Source organism: Triticum urartu, chromosome 5A (genome assembly GCF_056163025.1).
Source record: "Triticum urartu cultivar PI428250 chromosome 5A, HENAU_Tu73, whole genome shotgun sequence".
Classification (NCBI taxonomy): Eukaryota; Viridiplantae; Streptophyta; class Magnoliopsida; order Poales; family Poaceae; genus Triticum; species Triticum urartu.
In genome coordinates, this window is record NC_141877.1 from 451,281,536 (window position 1) to 451,305,022 (window position 23,487).

A 23,487-nucleotide genomic window follows, 5' to 3' on the forward strand; every position below is an offset into this window, starting at 1 on the left:
AGATAGCTCGTGAGTGATACCAAGTTCGTCAAGATAGTCATCAAGATTTGTGTTCTTGAACTCGGTGCCATTTTTGTCGCTCCTGATGTGCTTGATCTTGACACCATAATTTGTCATGGCCAGATTTTAGAATTGTCTCAAGACATCCTGCACTTCAGTCTTAAACATGATGATATGCACCCAGGTGTAACAAGAGTAATCATCAACTATGACAGGTCCATAGAGTGATGTTGCATTGGTTAGTGTGGCAGAATGAGTAGGGCCAAACAAATCCACAAGGAGTAATCCAAAGGGCCGAGTGGTGGTCATGATTGTCTTCGAGGGGTGCTTGGATCACGTCATCTTCCCAGACTCACAAGCACCACAAAGATTATCCTTCATGAATTTGACGCCCTCGACACCAATGATATGCTTTTTCTTGACGGGAGTGCTGAAATTCCTCATGCTAGCTTGTCCAAGTCATCGATACCATAGCCAACATTCTGAAGTTTTTGCCGATATACATGTGGCAGGCTGAGGACCTATAGATAAATATACAATGTACAAGTCACCTCTCCTAATGCCTTCAAAGAATTTGGATTTGTCAGAATCCAACAACACAATGCATCTATATTTTCCAAATATGACAATCATATCAAGATCACAAAGCATTGAGACAGACATGAGGTTGTATCCAAGGGATTCGACAGCATCAATTTTTGCATCTGTATCACCTTACCTAGACCCAATACCTTGTTTTTCTCTTTGTCGGTGTATGTGATATGATTCAGATGAGACAAGTAAGAGGAGCATCGATGAGTAAATTCCTATCACTAGTCATGTGATTCGTGCAACCACTATCCAGAATACATTTAGTGGCTTTGGGTGTTTCATCATGTAGAAGTATTAGTCTGACCTACAAATTCATATACTTCAGAGTGAAGAATACGATAATCAAATTTGCCAGAGATTTTTATCAAGTGATAGTAATTTCAGTAGCATGTGGGACGTGAGAGATGAGGAATTCATTTCATCATGATTAGCTTGCATCCCAACAATCATTTGTTAGGTCTTCAACAATTTCATCAGACAGTCATATTTGTCTGAAGACCTGAGCCTGTAGAAGAGATTAGTTGTTCTTCTTAACCACCCACATCTGTATGGGTGGCTGAGAAGCAATGTATCAAAGCGCATTGATTGAGAATCTAGGCATTGAAGAATACACATTTCTCTTCACAGGGGGGTTAGTGTATTCAAATGAATATGTAGAGAAATTCTTCGAGGATTTTTGAACATAGTGGTTCAAAGAATAATGCACATATTCATCAAACTGATGATTGTTCCCTATGAAACAAAAGCATTAGCACGACCATAAGTGGGTTTGCGACCATTTGATGACTTTGGTCCATGTGAAGAACTCGCCTTGGGATTTGTCTTCTTTATCTATGGTGTCATGACGACATTCACCTGAAGATTTTCTAGAAGGCCTTTTGGCACCCAAATTTTCTTCGCTGGGGGGCCATTCTTGCAGTTAGTACCAACAAATCTGGCAAATACTTCACCATTTTGGTTTTTTAACAGTTTGCAAGTAGAGTCAAATGACTCATCTGAGGAATATGAAGTATCACAGTTGTAACCAGATAAAGTTGATGGATCTACAGGAGGTCCTTTTGCTGCAACCCAGGTGGTTTTGGGATACTGCTCATGTTTCCAGTACGATCCATCAGCATTAAGCTTTCTCTCAAAAGCAATACCCTCTTTCCTAGGGTTCTTACCTGCTTCTTTAGCACATCACAAAGGGTTTGATGCCCTTTAAGGCTTTTGTACATGTATGTGACATACAATTCCTTTAACCCTGCATTTTCATAGTAACACTTGTGGTTTCCTCATATCAGGAAATTGATACCACAAAGATAGTTGAAGGTATTGCAGTAACTGAAGCATTTGAACATTCAGCTGAAGAATTTGCATTTTCATGTTCTAGACATTTTAAGCAAGGTGCAACAAATTCTTCCAGAGTGGTACTGATCTATTGTGCGAACAATGAATCATTTTCTTTTTCAAGATCATCATGGGACCCTCTCAGCTTCTCGAGAGCTTGCTTCCTTTCAAGAAATTCATAAGACAACTTCTCATGTTCAGTTGAGAGGGACACATGACTACTTTGAAGTTCGTCATACGTTGTAGGAAGATGTCTAAGGTCTATAGACAAAGTTTGACCACGATCCATTTCTTCATCCAACGGATCAACGCTTTTGTCTAGCAGTTTTTTAATCTTTTCCATAGAATTTTGTTGCTCAGATGCGATTTTAGCAAGTTTTTTATAACTAGGTTTGGATTCACACTCAGAGTCATCTTCACTAGAAGTATCATAGCAAGCTGCATGTGAGGTTACCTTTGCACCTTTTGCCATAAAGCAATAAGTGGGAGCATAGTCATCATCAGAGCCCTCAGTGTTGGAGGAGTTTCCATTTTCTTCAGGGTTGAAGATGGACTTGCTGAAGAACTCAGTAGCAAGGGCTAAGCTCGCCACACCAGAGTTCGACTCCTCAGATTCCTCAGCTTCCTCATGATCAGATTCTTCCTCATAATCTGTCGGGGATATACCCCGCGGTATGACCCGGCCAGACTTGGCGACTCACCAGAGACCCGGCTGGACTTAGCGACTCACTGGTGACCCACCCGGACCTGGCGGTTTACGGCAACCCGCCTAAACATTACGACTCACTGGTGACCCGGCAGACGGGTCAGACGGACGACAAGGCCCAAGGCCCAGTAGGCCGGTTCATATGATAGTGGGCCGGATTAAGAGGAAAGACATAAGGAATATTCTCCTACAAAGGAAGCAAGACTAGGACTCCACTTGTAATAGAGTAATCCTAATCCTACTAGGACTAGTCATGTAAACCGCCCCTTCAACATATATAAGGAGGGGCAGGGCACCCCAAGAGGGACAAAAAAAATAATCTCTAAGGCTAGACACAACTAAAGGGGATCCGGCTTATACGACGACTCCCTCATGAGTATAATGAGAGTTAGCCACAAACAGCATGTAGAGCTATTACCGGATGATATTTCCCAGGGCCCGAAGCTATCTAAATCCTTGTCTTGTGTGTTGATCCGCCTTGCGTCTCTCATCCCGACCAACCCCTCTGAAGCTACCACATAGATGTGTTGGCCTCACGACTAAGTCCTTTCAGCGAGGACATCTGTCGTGACAAATCCATGACAGTTGGCGCCCACCATGGGGCCCGCGCACGGTGATGATGAGTTTTTGAAGGGATCTTTCTTAGGGATCGAGAAGTTTGCAATTTTTTGAATGAAGAAGAACCAATTTAGAAGAGTTTACGCCGTCTCCATGGCAAGCAGTCGAAACGGCATATACGTGATTTTGAGATGAGAACAATTTAGGGCGTGTTTGGTTGCCCGCATAATGTCCAACCATGCCCGCGCAGGAAGGATCCGGCTTGTTTGGTAGCTTGCATATACTATTGGGCCTGCATCGCACGCTTCTTAAAGTACCGCTGGGCCTGGCTCGCTGGAAACCCAGGAATCGGCAGTTTCTCTGAAGCCAGGCCAAGCGGAAGCGCAGCGAGCGGGCCCTTGCACGAGGAGAAATGGGAGGGATGCGAGCTGTTTACGTGGTGTCTTCTTCAACCTCCAATAAGCTCCTCTCTAATCTCCTCTTTTCCATGTCCCTCTAATCTACACAACGGTGCTTCGATTCGAGGTAAGCTCTACATGAAAAAGATGCACATCGATGCTACGGTTCCATTCAGGCGATCGGTTTGTAGTTTCGTCGACCGTACATCCTCAATCTCTTGTTCCCGTTTGGAGCTGTTTTGGACAAATTTTATCAAATTTGTCGCACACGATCGATTGTTTGAAATTTCCTTTGACCAACAGCCTAATCTCGCCGTTCTGCACAACATTCGTGTTGCAAGTTTCCTGTTTCGACGATCGTAGACGAGAAGATCTATATATTTCTCATGGATGTACATATGGATATGTGTACTGTGATTTAAGACACTGCTTAATTATTTCTCTAGTCGGCGTGGTTTCTCTCGGTCTCCTCTCTCGCATCTTGCTGCAGTAGTGTCATCGTCGCCGTCGTTCATCTCGACCTTCTCTCCATGATCCTACTGCAGTTCAGCCGTCATGGCGCACACACTAACGAAGTTCTTCTCCTCTGTTCTCTGCCACCGACGGGGTCGATCATCTCGGCCTCCTCTCTCTCGTCCCACTACACTGGAGTCGTTCCGGCGTCGATCATCTCGGCCTCCTCTCTCGTCCTACTACACGGACGATACCATGGCGCGAGCACTGCATTCTCCTCCTCTGTCCACTGTCTTTGCGCGAGCACCGCGACTAGTTCGTCGACGGTGTCGCTCACCGTGCCGCCGATGGGGTCGCTCGTCCACAACTCCATGCATGTCATATCGGCCACGTCGCCACGACCACTATCCACCGCAGTCGCCATGGTCCGATGCACACTGCATTTCTTCTCCCACTTTCTCTGCTATCTCTTAACCCTGTGTGCTAAGTGCAAGTGCTAGCTCTTAATCATACCCCATGCGGGCAACCAAACAACGTGTAGTTGCATGCGTTGAGACAATGCAGGCAACCAAACAACGTGCCAAAGTTGATCCCTTAATACAGGAAGTCCATATACAGGCAACCAAACAACTCACATATATCACATATGAGGCTGTTTTTCTATAGCCAGGCAGCCAGGCTGGGTTGAGATGTCTATGCAATACAACTACTATTCACTACGGCAACCAAACTGCCTTCGGCGATCGACAACCAAACAACTCACATATATCACATATGAGGCTGTTTATACCGAACCCGACCTCGGCGATCCATCGAATCCAACCGAAGATCAGTTTTTGCCTCTGCATCGCCGCAAATCGCTAAGTCTGACAGGAGTTTAGAGAATTTTCTTTGTTTGGGCAGTGTGTTGTACACCACGGAATCGGTCCAAACGCAAGTTTCCGCCGAGAAACAGATCTCTGCTGCGACCGACGTGAGCATCGAGATAAACTGTTATTATCAACACATCAAGTCATGGGTCAAATCTGCTGCATATTACGTGTGCGTGACGGACACAAGCTGCAATCCGCCTGAGCCGCCGTGTTCCATTATACTAGTAGTATTATGACGGATGACACAAGCAAACTAGTGCAAATTCATGTAGGCATCAGCATCAACAACCACGTGAAGACCAAAAATCAATTTACCGAGCACTACTTTTGCTCCTTGCATGCTGAAGGCAAATGAAACAAGAAGAATACGACGCTTACAGGAAATTCTTTGAAAGTATTTTATACGCCGCCCGCCGGTCTATTCTAAGTCAAACCTGCGGCTGCAAGCCGTCATTGCATCTAGTGGCGCGTGCTAGGAATCATCCGACTTATATGTGTGTAAGATCAGCCGTCTGAACCACCGTTAGATTGATCCGTTGGATCTGTCCGTGGGAACTTACATGCATGTGTCGCTTTCCACCGAGCATACTGGCCAGTCCTTATTTTCTTTCTTCTGGTCGTGACTGGTCGCAGCAACACTTTACATGCACCTTGCTCTAGTCAATGTTGCCAAGTCTGTAGCCATGTATGTCTCACATCTTGATTGCATTTCACTTTGCAGGGTTTCACTTGATTGCATTTCACGGATTGATGGAAAAAGTAGAAGAAAACAAAAACTTGGTCGTATTTTTGCAATTAAACATAGCAGCTATTGTAACAACAAAAAAATACGGGAAAAACAATGAAAAATAATTCAATATTTACTATTAATCACATAGACTGTTGCAAAAGCATCATTAAACTAAAATACCTTTTTTAACAGTCGCAACAACAAATAGACTAGAAAAGCCATGTTTTCAGATTTCTTCTGTACTAGATGGAACCAGCTTTCCAGCGTCGCACGGCCGACTTTGCAACAAACAGAAACAACGGTGGTTGACCTTGCAACATAGCGTATCTGGTCTGCAGTATCGACTCGTGTGGTCCCGTGCTACGAGGGGGCCGCCGTCGTGATGCGAGGCGTGCCGAAAGCCGGTGTTATGGGAGTGTCTTTGTGTTGCCTCAAGGTTGCCGAAACGTGACGATGTTGCGTCGACATGCTTCGAGGGCCGCGGGGATGGCACGACGGCTCTGTGCTTCGGCAACCGGGACTATGCTGTGACGACAACCCGACTACTTCGATGATGTTACGCCAACAACCCAACTGCTTCAACGATGTTGCGACGACTTGCTTTGACGACCGGGGTGTGCTTTGACGGTTGCGGTGATGCTATGACGACAACCTGGCTACTTTAATGATGTCGCGATGGCGTGCTTCGATGGATGCGGCAGGTGCTTCGATAGCCACGACGATGCTACGATGGCAACCTGGCTGGTTCAATGATGTTGCGACGTCGTGCTTCGACGGCTGCGGGGATGGCACAACGGCTCTGTGCTTCGCCGGCCGCCACAATGCCACAACGACAACCCGACTACTTCGACGATGTTGCCCTAGCAGCCCGACTATTTCGATGATGTTGCGATGGCATGATTTGACGACCGCGGTGTGCTTTGACGGTTGAGGCAAGTTACGACGACAACAACCTGACTACTTCAATGATGTTGCGATGGCATGATTTGACGACCGTGGTGTGCTTTGACGGTTGCGGCAAGCTACAACGACAACCTGACTACTTCAATGATGTTGTGGTGGCATGATTTGACGACCGCGGTGTGCTTTGACGGTTGCGGCAAGCTACAACGACAACCTGACTACTTCAATGATGTTGCGGTGGCGTGCTTCGACAGCCGTGGCGATGCTACATGGCAACCCGACCGCTTCGACGATGTTGCGACGTCATGCTTCAGCGGCTGCAACGGGTCCTTCGACAGCCACGACGATGCAGTAACCAACTGTGACGGTGGCATGCTTCAAATGGTCACGACGATGCTGCGATGGCGTGCTTCAACGACCATGGTGATGCTGCGATGACGTACTTTGATGATGTTGCAATGGCATGCTTACCTGCCATAGCGGTGGTCCGACGACAATGGTCCGACTACTTCGACGATACTACAACGACAACAGCGTACTTCGATGATGTTGTGATGGCATGCTTACCGGCCGTGGTGCTGCTCCGACGACAATGGCACGACTACTTCAACAATACTACAACGGCAACCCAGCTGCTCCACAATTGTTGTGATGGGGATGCTTGAACAGCCACGGCATCAAGGACGCTACTCTAAACATTGCTATATCCAAAGCAACCATGACTCCTTGAACTTGCTAGTACCAAATCCAACAAATATCCATGACCAGTGTCAAGAAAATGGTGTTGGAATCCTTGTTTGATGCTTGCTAAGTGCTTCATCTTAAGATTTTTGTTTAAAAAATATATTATTTTGAGATTATTTGCAGCATCATATATGTTGATACCTGGCAAAGCACTACTAAGTGTGATGTAAAAAGAAAAAAAACGGGACCACGTACCTTTATGCGAGCAGGCTATATGCTACGTACTCCACGGACGGAGGGAGTAGTAACTAGGATGGGAGCGCTCCGAGCGCGCTTGGTGCCACATGATTGCGTCCGATCAGACGGCGCGCGAGGCGGCTGACAAACCAGGAAATCATCCGACTGTTTTCAAACCTTTTCCATCTAGCTACGAGTCACCTGCCTCGCGTCGTCAACTGCGGCCCGGCCTTACCGCTGTCACTCTGAGTCACCTCTACCACTGCTGCTCTCGCCTCGGAATCCGCCTCGCGCTGTGCTGAACCCCCGTTTGACCCGCTGGAGCCCTGTCAGTCCACCTGGAGACTTGTTGACCCGCCACTGCGGGCGAGGCTATGATACGTCTTCAATGTATCTATAATTTTTTATTGCTCCATGCTATATTATCTACTGTTTTGGACATTATTGGGCTTTATTATCCACTTTTATATTATTTTTGGGACTAACCTATTAACCGGAGGCCCGGCCCAGAATGCTATTTTTTTGCCTATTTTAGGGTTTCGAAGAAAAGGAATATCAAACGGAGTCCAAACGGAATGAAATCTTCGGGAACGTGATTTTCTCACCGAACAAGACTCAGGAGACTTGGACCCTACGTCAAGCAACCAACAGGGAGGCCACGAGGTAGGGGGCGCGCCTACCCCCAGGCGTGCCCTCCACCCTCGTGGGCCCCCTGTTGCTCCACCGACGTACTTCTTCCTCCTATATATACCTACGTACCCCCAAACGATCAGATACTGAGCCAAAACCCTAATTCCACCGCCGTAACTTTCTGTATCCACGAGATCCCATCTTGGGGGTTGTTCCGGAGCTCCACCGAAGAGGGCATCCATCACGGAGGGCTTCTACATCAACACCATAGCCTCTCCGATGAAGTGTGAGTAGTTTACCTCAGACCTTCGGGTCCATAGTTATTAGCTAGATGGCTTCTTCTCTCTTTTTGGATCTCAATACAATGTTCTCCCCCTCTCTTGTGGAGATCTATTCGATGTAATATTCTTTTTGCGGTGTGTTTGTTGAGACCGATGAATTGTGGGTTTATGATCAAGATTATCTATGAACAATATTTGAATCTTCTCTGAATTCTTTTATGTATGATTGGTTATCTTTGCAAGTCTCTTCGAATTATCAGTTTGGTTTGGCCTACTAGATTGATCTTTCTTGCAATGGGAGAAGTGCTTAGCTTTGGGTTCAATCTTGTGGTGTCCTTTCCCAGTGATAGTAGGGGCAGCAAGGCACGTATTGTATTGTTGCCATCAAGGATAACAAGATGGGGTTTTTATCATATTGCATGAATTTATCCCTCTACATCATGTCATCTTGCTTAAGGCGTTACTCTGTTTCCATGAACTTAATACTCTAGATGCATGCTGGATAGCGGTCGATGAGTGGAGTAATAGCAGTAGATGCAGGCAGGATTCGGTCTACTTGTCTCGGACGTGATGGCTATATACATGATCATACCTAGATATTCTCATAACTATGCTCAATTCTGTCAATTGCTCAACAGTAATTCGTTCACCCACCGTAAAATACTTATGCTCTTGAGAGAAGCCACTAGTGAAACCTATGGCCCCCGGGTCTATCTTCATCATATTAATCTTCCAATACTTAGTTATTTCCTTTCCTTTTTTACTTTGCTTTTATTTTACTTTGCATCTTTATCACAAAAATACCAAAAATATTATTCTATCATATCTATCAGATCTCACTCTCGTAAGTGACCGTGAAGGGATTGACAACCCCTTATCACGTTGGTTGCGAGGAGTTATTTGTTTTGTGCAGGTACGAGGGACTTCGCGCGCAGCCTCCTACTGGATTGATACCTTGGTTCTCAAAAACTGAGGGAAATACTTACGCTACTTTGCTGCATCATCCTTTCCTCTTCAAGGAAATCCAACGCAGTGCTCAAGAGGTAGCAAGAAGAATTTCTGGCGCCGTTGCCGGGGAGGTTCGCGCAAGTCAAGATTTGACTCCCGAAAACAAGCCATTTCTGGCGCCGTTGCCCGGGAGTCTACGCAAAAGTCAACATACCAAGTACCCATCACAGCCCTTATCTCCCGCATGACATTATTTGCCATTTGCCTCTCGTTTTCCTCTCCCCCACTTCACCCTTGCAGTTTTATTCGCCCTCTCTCTCTCTCTATCCTCCCTCTCTTTCTCTATTTGCCTGTTTTTTCCCGCTTGCTTCTTGTTTGCTTGTATGTTGGATTGCTTGCTTGTCACGATGGCTCAAGATAACACTAAATTATGTGACTTTACCAATACCAACAACAATGATTTTATTAGCACTCCGATTGCTCCTCTTACGATGTTGAATCTTGTGAAATTAATGCCGCTTTGTTGAATCTTGTCATGAAAGATCCGTTTTCCAGCCTTCCTAGTGAAGATGCCGCTACACATCTAAATAGCTTCGTTGATTTGTGTGATATGCAAACGAAGAAAGATGTGGACAATGATATTGTTAAGTTGAAGCTATTTCCTTTTTCGCTTAGAGATCGTGCTAAAGCTTGGTTTTCGTCTTTGCCTAAAAATAGTATTGATTCTTGGAACAAGTGCAAAGATGCTTTTATCTCTAAGTATTTTCCTCCCGCTAAGATCATCTCCCTTAGAAACGATATTATGAATTTTAAGCAACTTGATCACGAACATGTTGCACAAGCTTGGGAGAGGATGAAATTAATGATACGTAATTGCCCTACTCATGGTTTGAATTTGTGGATGATTATACAAAAATTTTATGCCGGATTGAATTTTGCTTTAGGCTAGGCCGCGGGAGGCACTTTTATGGAAATCACTTTAGGAGAAGCTACTAAACTCCTAGATAATATTATGGTTAATTATTCTCAATGGCATACTAAAAGATCTACTAATAAAAAGGTGCATGCGATAGAAGAAATTAATGTTTTGAGTGGAAATATGGATGAACTTATGAAATTATTTGCTAGTAAAAGTGTTTCTTTTGATCCTAATGATATGCCCTTGTCTACTTTGATTGAGGATAATAATGAATCTATGGATATGAATTTTGTTGGTAGGAACAATTTTGGTAACAACGCGTATAGAGGAAATTTTAATCCTAGGCCTTATCCTAGTAATCCCTCTAATAATTATGGTAATTCCTACAACAATTCTTATGGAAATTATAATAAGATGCCCTCTGATTTTGAATCTAATATTAAAGAATTTATTACTTTGCAAAAAAAAATTCAATGCTTTGATTGAAGAAAAATTGCTTAAGATTGATGAGTTGGCTAGGAACGTTGATAGAATTTCTCTTGATGTTGATTCTTTGAAACTTAGATCTATTCCTCCTAAGCATGATATCAATGAGTCTCTCAAAGCCATGATAATTTCCATTGATGAGTGCAAGTTCCTATGAAAATAAAGATGAAGATCTAAAAGTTATTGATGTGTCCCCTATTAAATCTTTGTTTTGCAATATGAATCTTGATAATGATGGGACTGAATATGATCCACCTTTACCTAGAAGGCGTTCCAAAAATTCGGAGTTTTTAGATCTTGATGCTAAATTTGATGAAAGTCGGATTGAAGAAATTAAAACCCTAGATGTTGCTAAACCCACTATTTTGGATTTCAAGGAATTTAATTATGAAAATTGCTCTTTGATTGATTGTATTTCCTTGTTGCAATCTGTTCTAAATTCTCCTCATGCTTATAGTCAAAATAAAGTGTTTACTAAACATATTGTTGATGCCTTGATGCAATCTTATGAAGAAAAACTTGAGTTGGAAGTTTCTATCCCTAGAAAACTTTATGATGAGTGGGAACCAACTATTAAAATTAAGATTAAAGACCATGAGTTCTATGCTTTATGTGATTTGGGTGCTAGTGTTTCCACGATTCTAAAGACTTTGTGTGATTTGTTAGGTTTCCGTGATTTTGACGATTGCTCTCTAAACTTGCACCTTCCGGATTCCACTATTAAGAAATCTATGGGAAGAATTAATGATGTTCTTATTGTTGCAAATAGGAATTATGTGCCCGTAGATTTTATCGTTCTTGACATAGATTGCAATCCTTCATGTCCTATTATTTTTGGTAGACCTTTCCTTAGAATGATTATGCAGTCCGGCCCGAGCTCATCTCGACGTACCCTCGTCGAGCGGCTCTTTGGGCTCATCGGATATGAACAACGGTTCTCCTCCGACGGCCTCCACCCCTCGCCCTACGGACAACACCAAGGTGTTGTCTCAAAAGGCACCGGGCCAAGGGGAGGTGATCCTGGGGGTGCCTCACGCGACCTCCTGGACCCTGGGTACCAAGGGAGCGAGGCTCCTACGGGCTTCGAGTTCGGGCCCCAGTCGGACACTGCGCCGGAACCTTTGATGGTTCCGGACTCCGGCAGGCGGTCCCCCGTCAAGGGGGGCCAACCATCCGTGCCGGTGTCCTCTGTCCAACCAGAGGCACCGGACAACCTGCTGGAAGCGCTTCGCAGCGCTTCCATCAAAGAAGAGCACCGCACTATCATGAGTGCAGTGGTCGAGAAGGTTCAGTCCGCCAAAAACAGACTGACCGAAGCTTGCGCCAGCCTCCTAACAGGCTTTGAGGTAAGCATTCAAAAGTTAAGAAAATATTACCGCATAGATAGTAGCCCCTAATGCTCTGTTCGGCGTTCGCAAAGAAAAGCCAAATAGAGGATCAAATGATAACTCAGGAGTCTAATTAGAGTATGTCTATGTGTATGTGCAGGCTTCCCTGCTGGCCGCTGCCGCACGTACTGTGGAGGTCTCTACGCTGAAGCAGGCCCTTAAGCGGTCCGAGGACGAGCTCGGCCTTACCAAGGGGCAGCTCGAAGAGAGCAAAGGTAAGATATACCCCTGTTTATATAGTTAAAAAGAAGTTCGGGTGTAAAGTAATAGGATCATCATGAATTTGTCAGGGGCCACGACCGAGGTGGAGACCCTGAGGAAGGCGTTGTCTGAGGCCGAAGACAAAGCGGCCAAAGAACGCATTGAACGGGATAAATAAGAAGCCCGAGTGGGTGAGGTGCAGCAAGAGCTCGAGGCTCTCGCCAAAAAGCACGAGTCCTTGGAGTTTGACTCCAAGACGCGAGAGTTCGAGCTCGCGCAGGCGCTTGAAAGCGTCCGGAGCGCCAAGGCCGAAGCCCACAAGGCCCTCCAGGAGATTGATGCGGCGAAGAAGATAGCAGCGGGTAAGGCATTCAATATGCAAAGCAAGCATGTGAAGGAGACTTTCCTTTTTCTTATCCGAGTTCGGAGCTCTCCACGAGCGTTTGCAGATCTTCCCCGCAGTGTGCTGGATGTCGTGGAGTTTTACCGGGCTGAGGAGGGGAGCTCAATGGAGAAGTTGTTCTGGTCTCAGTATACTGGGACCGAACACCCCGTGTCCTTGAGCGACCAGCTGAAGCAGTTGGTCGAACTTCACAAGGCGGCCGAACAGGCCATGAGGGACCTTATAGTCCAGATGTGGCCTGGCGAGCCCCTGTTCGGCAACTATTTCGGTCCGGTGAGGCGGCTGGTGGAAGCCTGCCCACGGCTTGAAGTCATCAAGTGGTCCGTCTGCATCAAAGGTGCACACAGGGCTTTTGCCCGGGCGAAGGTGCAATGGGCGAAGCTGGACGCCGTGAAGCTGGTGTAGGAGGGGCCGCCGGAGGGCAAGGAGCATCGCTGCCCCGAGAATTACTATGAGAGCGTCCTGAAGGGTTCCCGCTTAGTGGCAGATGAGTGTGCCAAGGATGTAATTTTTGAATGAACATGCCCATGTGATCCTGTAATATGAAACGAGTTCTTTTGCGCCATGCGATGCTTTCTTAATTTAAGATATTACCTTCTGTGTGGCCGTTTATAAAATCTAAGAGTTGGCCAGTCGTCGGCTTCTACCCCCATGTAACTAGTACTGGGGTGTTCGGGGTAAATCTGAACACTCTTTACCCCAATTTTGGGTCCTTCCAGGGAGGTGTTCAGCACAACGAACCAGGCAATCGGACTATAATGCTTTATCACTCTCACTTAGCCATAGAAGTCTATGATTTTAAATTTTTGGCGAAGCCCCTGGTATTCGGAGGGCCGAATTTGGGGCGCTATACACGCCTAAGCCAGATAAGGCCGACTCCTCACCCGAAGCGGAAAAAGTCTTTAAGGACTTGAGACCTCTCGAACAGCGACCAGTCTCTCGCCTTATCATGACAGTCAGTTTTTGGCTTTCTCTACTGAGGTGCTCGTCCGGAAGAACTGGGACACAATCGCAGTAGTTCTCCCACCGCTACTTTAGCCTATATAGCGGAACGTAAGGTACCAAAGCATGGGAGCCGGGATTCGAAGCTGATGCATATAATGCTATAAGTTCGGGGTGCCGCACTGTCGAAAGTGTTCGGACTTCTTGCACCGTATTACGGGGTAAACGAGAGCCCCTGGCATACTGACCGTACCCGAGCGTGCAGGTGCGGAATGTCGTAAATGGACATATAAGAGAAAGTGAAAAACTTAAATAATGCAATGACAGATTAATAATATGCATTTTTATTTGAATAATACGTCAAAGCGTACTAGTACAAGTAGTGCAATAAGCATAAAGTAGGACAATTTGAAATGTCCTATCCCAAGGCAAGCTACGCATAAATAGTGAAAAGCGGGTATATCAAGTATTACTACAGAACACATGGCGGTTCCCGTGTTCATCTTAGCTTCTTGCCGCCTTGGTTGTTGTTTCCGGCATGTGTCCGGGAATCGGACTGCCGGAAAGGGCTTCCAAAGAGTTAGGCCCTTAAAGAGAAAAGGAATGTCAAAGGTATACAACCCCTGGTGTGGTTAAGCCATAATGCGGGGCGTGTCCTGATTGTGCCCCCGCCTATGTCCATGGTATTTTTAATGCGTAGTTATGTACACGCGGCATGAATTTCATCGCTGCACTGGGACTAGGACGGGGGCCGGATTGCTAGGCAAGCTCTGATCGTGCTAGGCGATCATGTTGCAGATTGTTCCGGACTCGCTTGAAGGTGTCCGGGGGCTGTGACGCCGAATGAGTGGTCTGCCTGAACAAGCTACTTTGTGCCTCTACTGCAAGGGCCGCGGTGTGCTCTGCCGTACGGAGCGAGCGTTCTGTGTTTCCATTTACTGTTATGACCCCGCGAGGTCCTAACATCTTGAGCTTGAGGTATGTGTAATGTGGCACTGCATTGAATTTTGCAAATGCTGTCCGTTCGAGCAGTGCATGATAGCCACTGCGAAACGGGACGATGTCGAAGATTAACTCTTCACTTCGGAAGTTATCCGGTGATCCGAAGACCACTTCCAGTGTGATTGAGCCTGTGCAATGGGCCTCTACACCTGGGATGACGCCTTTAAAGGTGGTTTTGCTGGGTTTGATCCTTGAGGGATCGATACCCATTTTTCGCACTGTATCCTGATAAAGCGGGTTCGGGATGCTGCCGCCGTCCATAAGGACTCGAGTGAGGCGAAATCCGTCAATGATGGGGTCTAGGACCAGTGCGGCGGATCCGCCATGACGGGTGCTAGTGGGGTGGTCCTTGCGATCGAAGGTGATCGGACAAGCAGACCATGGGTTGAACTTTGGGGCAACGGGCTCCATCGCATAGACGTCCCTTAGTGCACGCTTCCGCTCCCTCTTGGAAATGTGGGTTGCGTATATCATGTTCACCGTCTTCACTTGAGGAGGAAACCCCTTCTGTCCTCCTGTGTTCGGCGGCCGGGGCTCCTCCTCGTCATCGCTATGCAGCCCCTTGTCCTTGTTCTCGACATTTATCTTGCCGGCCTGCTTGAACACCCAGCATTCTCTGTTGGTGTGATTGGCTGGCTTGTCGGGAGTGCCGTGGATTTGACACGAGCAATCCAGTATGCGATCCAGACTGGATGAAGCCGGAGTATTTCTTTTAAATGGCTTTTTTGGCTGACCGGATCTAGAGCCTCTGAATCCGGCATTAACTTCCGTATCTTTGGTGTTATCACCGTTATTGTGGCGCTTTGGTCTATTATGACGCTGCCTACCATTAGCATCTTTGGTATCCGAGGTATCCGGATTCCTCGATGTGTTGTTGCTGCAAGCCAGCCAGCTGTCCTCGCCCGCGCAAAAGCGGGTCATGAGTGTCGTGAGGGCTGCCATAGATTTCGGCTTCTCCTGGCCGAGGTGGCGGGCGAGCCACTCGTCACGGATGTTATGCTTGAATGCCGCTAGGGCCTCTGCATCCGGACAGTCTACAATTTGATTTTTCTTAGTCAGGAACCGTGTCCAGAATTGTCTGGCCGATTCCCCTGGCTACTGGGTTATGTGGCTCAAGTCATCAGCATCCGGTGGCCGCACATAAGTGCCCTGGAAGTTGTTAAGAAATGCATCTTCCAGATCCTCCAAACTGCCAACGGAATCTGCTGGCAAGCTATTCAGCCAATGCCGAGCTAGTCCTTTGAGTTTTAGTGGGAGGTACTTGATGGCATGTAGATCATCACCGCGAGCCATGTGGATGTGAAGGAGGAAATCCTCAATCCATACAGCGGGATCTGTTGTGCCATCGTATGATTCGATATTAACGTGTTTGAAACCCTCCAGGAATTCATGATTCATAACTTCATTAGTGAAGCATAGGGGGTGTGCGGCACCTCTGTGCTGAGCTATATCCCGACATAGTTCGTATGAGTCTTGTCTGTTGTATTCGGCCCGGCCAGATTTACTCTTGGTGTATCCGATGCGACGATCATCGTCCCGTGTGGGCGCACGTGCCCGTGTCCCGTATATTGACCTTGCAGTTTTTGCCTTACTGTCCAAGATATCTTGCAGGTCCTCTGTGTTGCCCCGGGCCTTAGTATTTTTGACTGAGTGGCGACGGGGTGCGGTCTGAACTTTAGGCTGAGACGCCTCTCTGGCTCGGCCGCGTAGAGGCCGGTCAGCCGCATCGTACACTGGTGAATGAGGTTTCAATGCTTCCTCCTCGAGGTGAGGTAGCAACCTGCGTTTTGGGTAACTTTTGGATGGGCGCTCGAGTTCATGCTCCTTGGCCGCAAGGACTTCGGTCCACCTGTCTGCTAGCAAGTCTTGATCAACTTGAAGCTGTTGTTGTTTCTTCTTTAGGCTATTTGCCGTGGCCATAAGCCGGCGCTTGAAGCGCTCTTGCTCGACGGGGTCCTCAGGCACGATAAACTCGTCGTCGCCGAGGCTTGCCTCGTCTTCGGAAAGGGGCATGTAATTGTCCTCCTCTGGTTCTCCATCTGCTGCCTGTTCTGGAGGGCTAGCTTGTTCGTCCTCTAGCTCTATGCTACGTCTTGAGCTTGCGTTGGTTTTCCCCGAAGAGGAAGGGATGATGAAGTGGAGTAGCGTAAGTATTTCCCTCAGTTTTTGAGAACCAAGGTATCAATCCAGTAGGAGGCCACGCTCAAGTCCCTCGTACCTGCACAAAACGATAGCTACTCGCAACCAACGCGATTAGGGGTTGTCAATCCCTTCACGGTCACTTACGAGAGTGAGATCTGGTAGATATAATATTTTTGGTATTTTTGGTATAAAGATGCAAAGTAAAAAGTAAAGGCAAATTAAAAAAGCAAAGCAAGATTAAAGTGATAGAGATTGATATGATGAGAATAGACCCGGGGGCCATAGGTTTCACTAGTGGCTTCTCTCAAGAGCATAAGTATTCTACGGTGGGTGAACAAATTACTGTTGAGCAATTGACAGAATTGAGCATAGTTATGAGAATATCTAGGCATGATCATGTATATAGGCATCACGTCCGTGACAAGTAGACCGAAACGATTCTGCATCTACTACTATTACTCCACTCATCGACCGCTATCCAGCATGCATCTAGAGTATTAAGTTAAAAACAGAGTAACGCCTTAAGCAAGATGACATGATGTAGAGAGATAAATTCATGCAATATGAAATAAACCCCATCTTGTTATCCTCGATGGCAACGATGCAATACGTGCCTTGCTGCCCCTTCTGTCACTGGGAAAGGACACCGCAAGATCGAACCCAAAGCTAAGCACTTCTCCCATGGAAAGAACTACCAATCTAGTTGGCCAAACCAAACGGATAATTCGAAAAGACTTGCAAAGATAACCAATCATACATAAAAGAATTCAGAGAAGATTCAAATATTATTCATAGATAGACTTGATCATAAACCCACAATTCATCGGTCTCAACAAACACACCGCAAAAAGAAGATTACATCGAATAGATTTCCATAAGAGAGGGGGAGAACTTTGTATTGAGATTCAAAGAGAGAGAAGAAGCCATCTAGCTACTAACTATGGACCCGACGGTCTGAGGTAAACTACTCACACTTCATCGGAGAGGCTATGATGATGTAGAAGCCCTCCGTGATACGGCCCTCTTTCGGCGGAGCTCCGGAACAGGCCCCAAGATGGGATCTCGTGGATACAGAAAGTTGCGGCGGTGGAATTAGGTTTTTGGCTCCTATTCTGATCGTTTGGGGGTACGTGTGTATATATAGGAGGAAGAAGTACTTCGGTGGAGCACCGAGGGCCCCACGAGGCAGGGGGCGTGCCCTAGGGGGGGCGCCCCCACCCTCGTGACCGCCTCTTTTGTTCCTTGGAGCAGGGTCCAAGTCTCCTGGATCACGTTCGGTGAGAAAATCACGTTCCCGAAGGTTTTATTCGTTTTGGACTCCGTTTGATATTCCGTTTCTTCGAAACACTGAAATAGGCAAAAAAACAGTAATTCTGGGTTGGGCCTCCGGTTAATAGGTTAGTCCCAAAAATAATATAAAAGTGGAAAATAAAGCCCAATATAGTCCAAAACAGTAGATAATAGCATGGAGCAATCAAAAATTATAGATACGTTGGAGACGTATCAGGCATCCCCAAGATTAATTCCTGCTCATCCTCGAGTAGGTAAATGATAAAAAGAGAATTTTTGATGCGGAGTGCTACTTGGCATAATTTCAATGCAGATCTTCTTAATTGTGATATGAATATTCAGATTCAAAAGATTCAAGACAAAAGTTTATATTGACATAAAAATAATAATACTTCAAGCATACTAACAAAGCAATTATGTCTTCTCAAAATAGCATGGCCAAAGAAAGTTATACCTACAAAATCATATAGTCTGGCTATGCTCTATCTTCACCACACAAAGTATTTAAATCATGCACAACCCCGATGACAAGCCAAGCAATTGTTTCATACTCTAACTTTTTCAAAGCTTTTTCAATCTTCACGCAATACATGAGCGTGAGCCATGGATATAGCACTATAGGTGGATAGAATGGTGGTTGTGGAGAAGACAAAAAGGAGAAGATAGTCTCACATCAACTAGGCATATCGACGGGCTATGGAGATGCCCATCAATAGATATCAATGTGAGTGAGTAGGGATTTCCATGCAACGGATGCACTAGAGCTATAAGTATATGAAAGCTCAAAAAGAAACTAAGTGGGTGTGCATCCAACTTGCTAGCTCATGAAGACCTAGGGCAATTTGAGGAAGCCCATCATTGGAATATACAAGCCAAGTTCTATAATGTAAAATTCCCACTAGTATATGAAAGTGATAACATGAGAGACTCTCTACTATGAAGATCATGGTGCTACTTTGAAGCACAAGTGTGGTAAGAGGATAGTAACATTGTCCCTTCTCTCTTTTTCTCTCATTTTTTTAGTTGGGCCTTTTCTCTTTTTTATTTTATGGCCTATTTTTATTTGGGCTTCTTTGGCCTCTTTTATTTATTTTTCGTCCGAAGTCTCATCCCGACTTATGGGGGAATCATAGTCTCCATCATCCTTTCCTCACTGGGACAATGCTCTAATAATGATGATCATCACACTTCTATTTTTCGTACAACTCAACAATTACAACTCGATACTTAGAACAAAATATGACTCTATGTGAATGCATCCGGCGGTGTACCGGGATATGCAATATGACAATGATGGAGTGTGTCATGATGAACTAGATGGTGGAAAGTTGCATGGCAATATATCTCGGAATGGTTATGGAAATGCCATAATAGGTAGGTATGGTGGCTGTTTTGAGGAAGGTATATGGTAGGTGTATGATACCGGTGAAAAGTGCGCGGTATTAGAGAGGCTAGCAAAGGTGGAAGGGTGAGAGTGCATATGATCCATGGTCTCAACATTAGTCATAAAGAACTCATATACTTATTGCAAAAATCTAGAAGTTATCAAAGCGAAGTATTACGCGCATGCTCCTAGGGGGATAGATTGGTAGGAAAAGACCATTGCTCGTCCCCGACCGCCACTCATAAGGAAGACAATCAATAAATAAATCATGCTCCGACTTCATCACATAACGGTTCACCATACGTGCATGCTACGGGAATCACAAACTTTAACACAAGTATTCTTTAAATTCACAACTACTCAACTAGCATGACTTTAATATTATCACTAACATATCTCAAAACAATTATCATGCTTCAATCTTTTCTTAGTATTCAACACACTCAAAAGAAAGTTTCACAAATCTTGAATACCAAGCATATTATTATTAAGCAAATTACCATGCTATTAAGAGACTCTCAAAATAATTTAAGTGAAGCATGAGAGATCAATAGTTTCTTTAAAAAAATCCACCACCGTGCTCTAAAAGATCTAAGTGAAGCACATAGAGCAAAATTATAATGCTCAAAAGATATAAGTGAAGCACATAGAGCAAAACTACTTAGCTCAAAAGATATAAGTGAAGCACATAGAGCAAAACTACTTAGCTCAAAAGATATAAGTGAAGCACATAGAGTATTCTATCAAATTTTAATTCATGTATGGCTCTCTCAAAAGGTGTGTACAGCAAGGATGATTGTGGTATACTAATACATAAAGACACAAATAATACAAGACGCTCCAAGCAAAACACATATCATGTTGGTGAATAAAAATATAGCTCCAAGTAAATTACCGATGGAAGTGGACGAAAGAGGGGATGCCTTCCGGGGCATCCCCAAGCTTTGACTTCTTGGTGTCCTTGGATTATCTTGGGGTGCCATGGGCATCCCCAATCTTAGGCTCTTGCCACTCCTTGTTCCATAATCCATCAAAAGAATTCACCCAAAACATGAAAACTTCACAACATAAAACTCAAAATAGAAAACTCGTGAGCTCCGTTAGCGAAAGATAACAAAAGACCACTTCAAGGTACTGTAATGAACTCATTATTTATTTATATTGGTGTTAAACCTACTGTACTCCAACTTCTCTATGGATTATAAACTATTTTACTAACCATAGATTCATCAAAATAAGCAAACAACACACGAAAAACAGAACAGACTGTAGTAATCTGTAGCTAGCGCAAGATATGGAACCCCAAAAATTCTAAAATAAATTGCTGGACGTGAGTAATTTATCTGTTAATCATCTGAAAAAAGAATTAACTAAATATCACACTTCAAATAAAAATGACAGCAGTTCTCGTGAGCGCTAAAGTTTCTGTTTTTTACAGCAAGTTCAACAAGACTTTCCCCAAGTCTTCCCAATAGTTCTACTTGGCACAAACACTAATTAAACACAAAAAAAACAACCAAAACAGAGGCTAAATAATTTATTTATTACTAATCAGGAGCAAAAAGCAAGGAATAAAAATAAAATTGGGTTGCCTCCCAACAAGCGCTATCGTTTAACGCCCCTAGCTAGGCATAAAAGCGAGGATAGATCTAAGTATTGCCATCTTTGGTAGGCAATCCATAAGTGGCTCTCATGATAGTTTCATATGGTAATTTTATTTCCTTTCTTGGAAAGTGTTCCATGCCCTTTTTTAATGGAAATTGAAATCTAATATTCCCTTCCTTCATATCAATAATCGCACCAACCGTTCTAAGGAAAGGTCTACCAAGAATAATAGGGCAAGGAGGATTGCAATCTATATCAAGAACAATGAAATCTACGGGCACATAATTCCTATTTGCAACAATAAGAACATCATTAATCCTTCCCATAGGTTTCTTAATAGTAGAATCCGCAAGATGCAAGTTTAGAGAGCAATCATCAAAATTGCGGAAATCTAGCAAATCACACAAAGTTTTGGGGATAGTGGAGACACTAGCACCCGAATCACACAAAGCATAAAACTCATGATCTTTAATTTTAATTTTAATAGTTGGTTCCCACTCACCATAGAGTTTTCTAGGGATAGAAACTTTCAACTCAAGTTTTTCTTCATAAGATTGCATCAAGGCATCAACAATATGTTCGGTGAAGGCTTTATTTTGACTATAAACATGTGGAGAATTTAGCACGGATTGCAACAAGGAAATACAATCAATTAAAGAGCAACTTTCATAATTAAATTCCTTTAAATCCAATATAGTGGGTTTAGCAACATCTAGATTTCTATTTCTTTCAATCCCACTTTCATCAATTTCATTATTAAGATCTAAATACTCCGAATTTTTAGAACGCCTTCTAGGTAAAGGAAGATCATATTCAGTTTCATCAAGATTCATATTGCAAAATAAAGATTTAATAGGAGACACATCAATAACTTTTAGATCTTCATCTTGATTTTCATAGGCATTCGGTTTAGCGGCCATCTTATTGACTAAGGTGGCTTGCATATCCGAAATTTCAGCAGTCATTTTTTCTAGACGAGCAATTTGGGATCTTATACCATCAAATTCTTTAGACATATCATCTAGCTCTTTATTCATATAACTCATAAAACTTTTTTGTTCCTTAAGCTCGTTTCTAAAGAAATTATTATGCTCAAATTGCAAAACCATAAACTTCCTAACATTGGTTTCGATCTCCTCTAACCTTTTGAGGTGGAGATCACCAAATCTCGGTTGAGCCATCGCGACAAACAAGCAATCTAACACACGAGCAAACAAAAAGGCAAGCGAGCAAAAATAGGCAAATAGAGAGGGAGGATAGAGAGAGAGAGAGGGCGAATAAAACAGCAAGGGTGAAGTGGGGGAGAGGAAAACGAGAGGCAAATGGCAAATAATGTAATGCGAGAGATAGGGATTGTGATGGGTACTTGGTATGTTGACTTTTTGCGTAGACTCCCTGGCAACGGCGCCAGAAATCCTTCTTGCTACGTCTTGAGCTTGCGTTGGTTTCCCCCGAAGAGGAAGGGATGATGCAGCAGAGTAGCGTAAGTATTTCCCTCAGTTTTTGAGAACCAAGGTATCAATCCAGTAGGAGGCCACGCTCAAGTCCCTCGTACCTGCACAAAACGATAGCTACTCGCAACCAACGCGATTAGGGGTTGTCAATCCCTTCACGGTCACTTACGAGAGTGAGATCTGGTAGATATAACATTTTTGGTATTTTTGGTATAAAGATGCAAAGTAAAAAGTAAAGGCAAAGTAAAAAAGCAAAGCAAGATTAAAGTGATAGAGATTGATATGATGAGAATAGACCCGTGAGCCATAGGTTTCACTAGTGGCTTCTCTCAAGAGCATAAGTATTCTACGGTGGGTGAACAAATTATTGTTGAGCAATTGACAGAATTGAGCATAGTTATGAGAATATCTAGGCATGATCATGTATATAGGCATCACGTCCGTGACAAGTAGACCGAAACGATTCTGCATCTACTACTATTACTCCACTCATCGACCGCTATCCATCATGCATCTAGAGTATTAAGTTAAAAACAGAGTAACGCCTTAAGCAAGATGACATGATGTAGAGAGATAAATTCATGCAATATGAAATAAACCCCATCTTGTTATCCTCGATGGCAACGATGCAATACGTGCCGTGTTGCCCCTTCTGTCACTGGGAAAGGACACCGCAAGATCGAACCCAAAGCTAAGCACTTCTCCCATGGCAAGAACTACCAATCTAGTTGGCAAAACCAAATGGATAATTCAAAGAGACTTGCAAAGATAACCAATCATACATAAAAGAATTCAGAGAAGATTCAAATATTATTCATAGATAGACTTGATCATAAACCCACAATTCATCGATCTCAACAAACACACCGCAAAAAGAAGATTACATCGAATAGATCTCCACAAGAGAGGGGGAGAACTTTGTATTGAGATTCAAAGAGAGAGAAGAAGCCA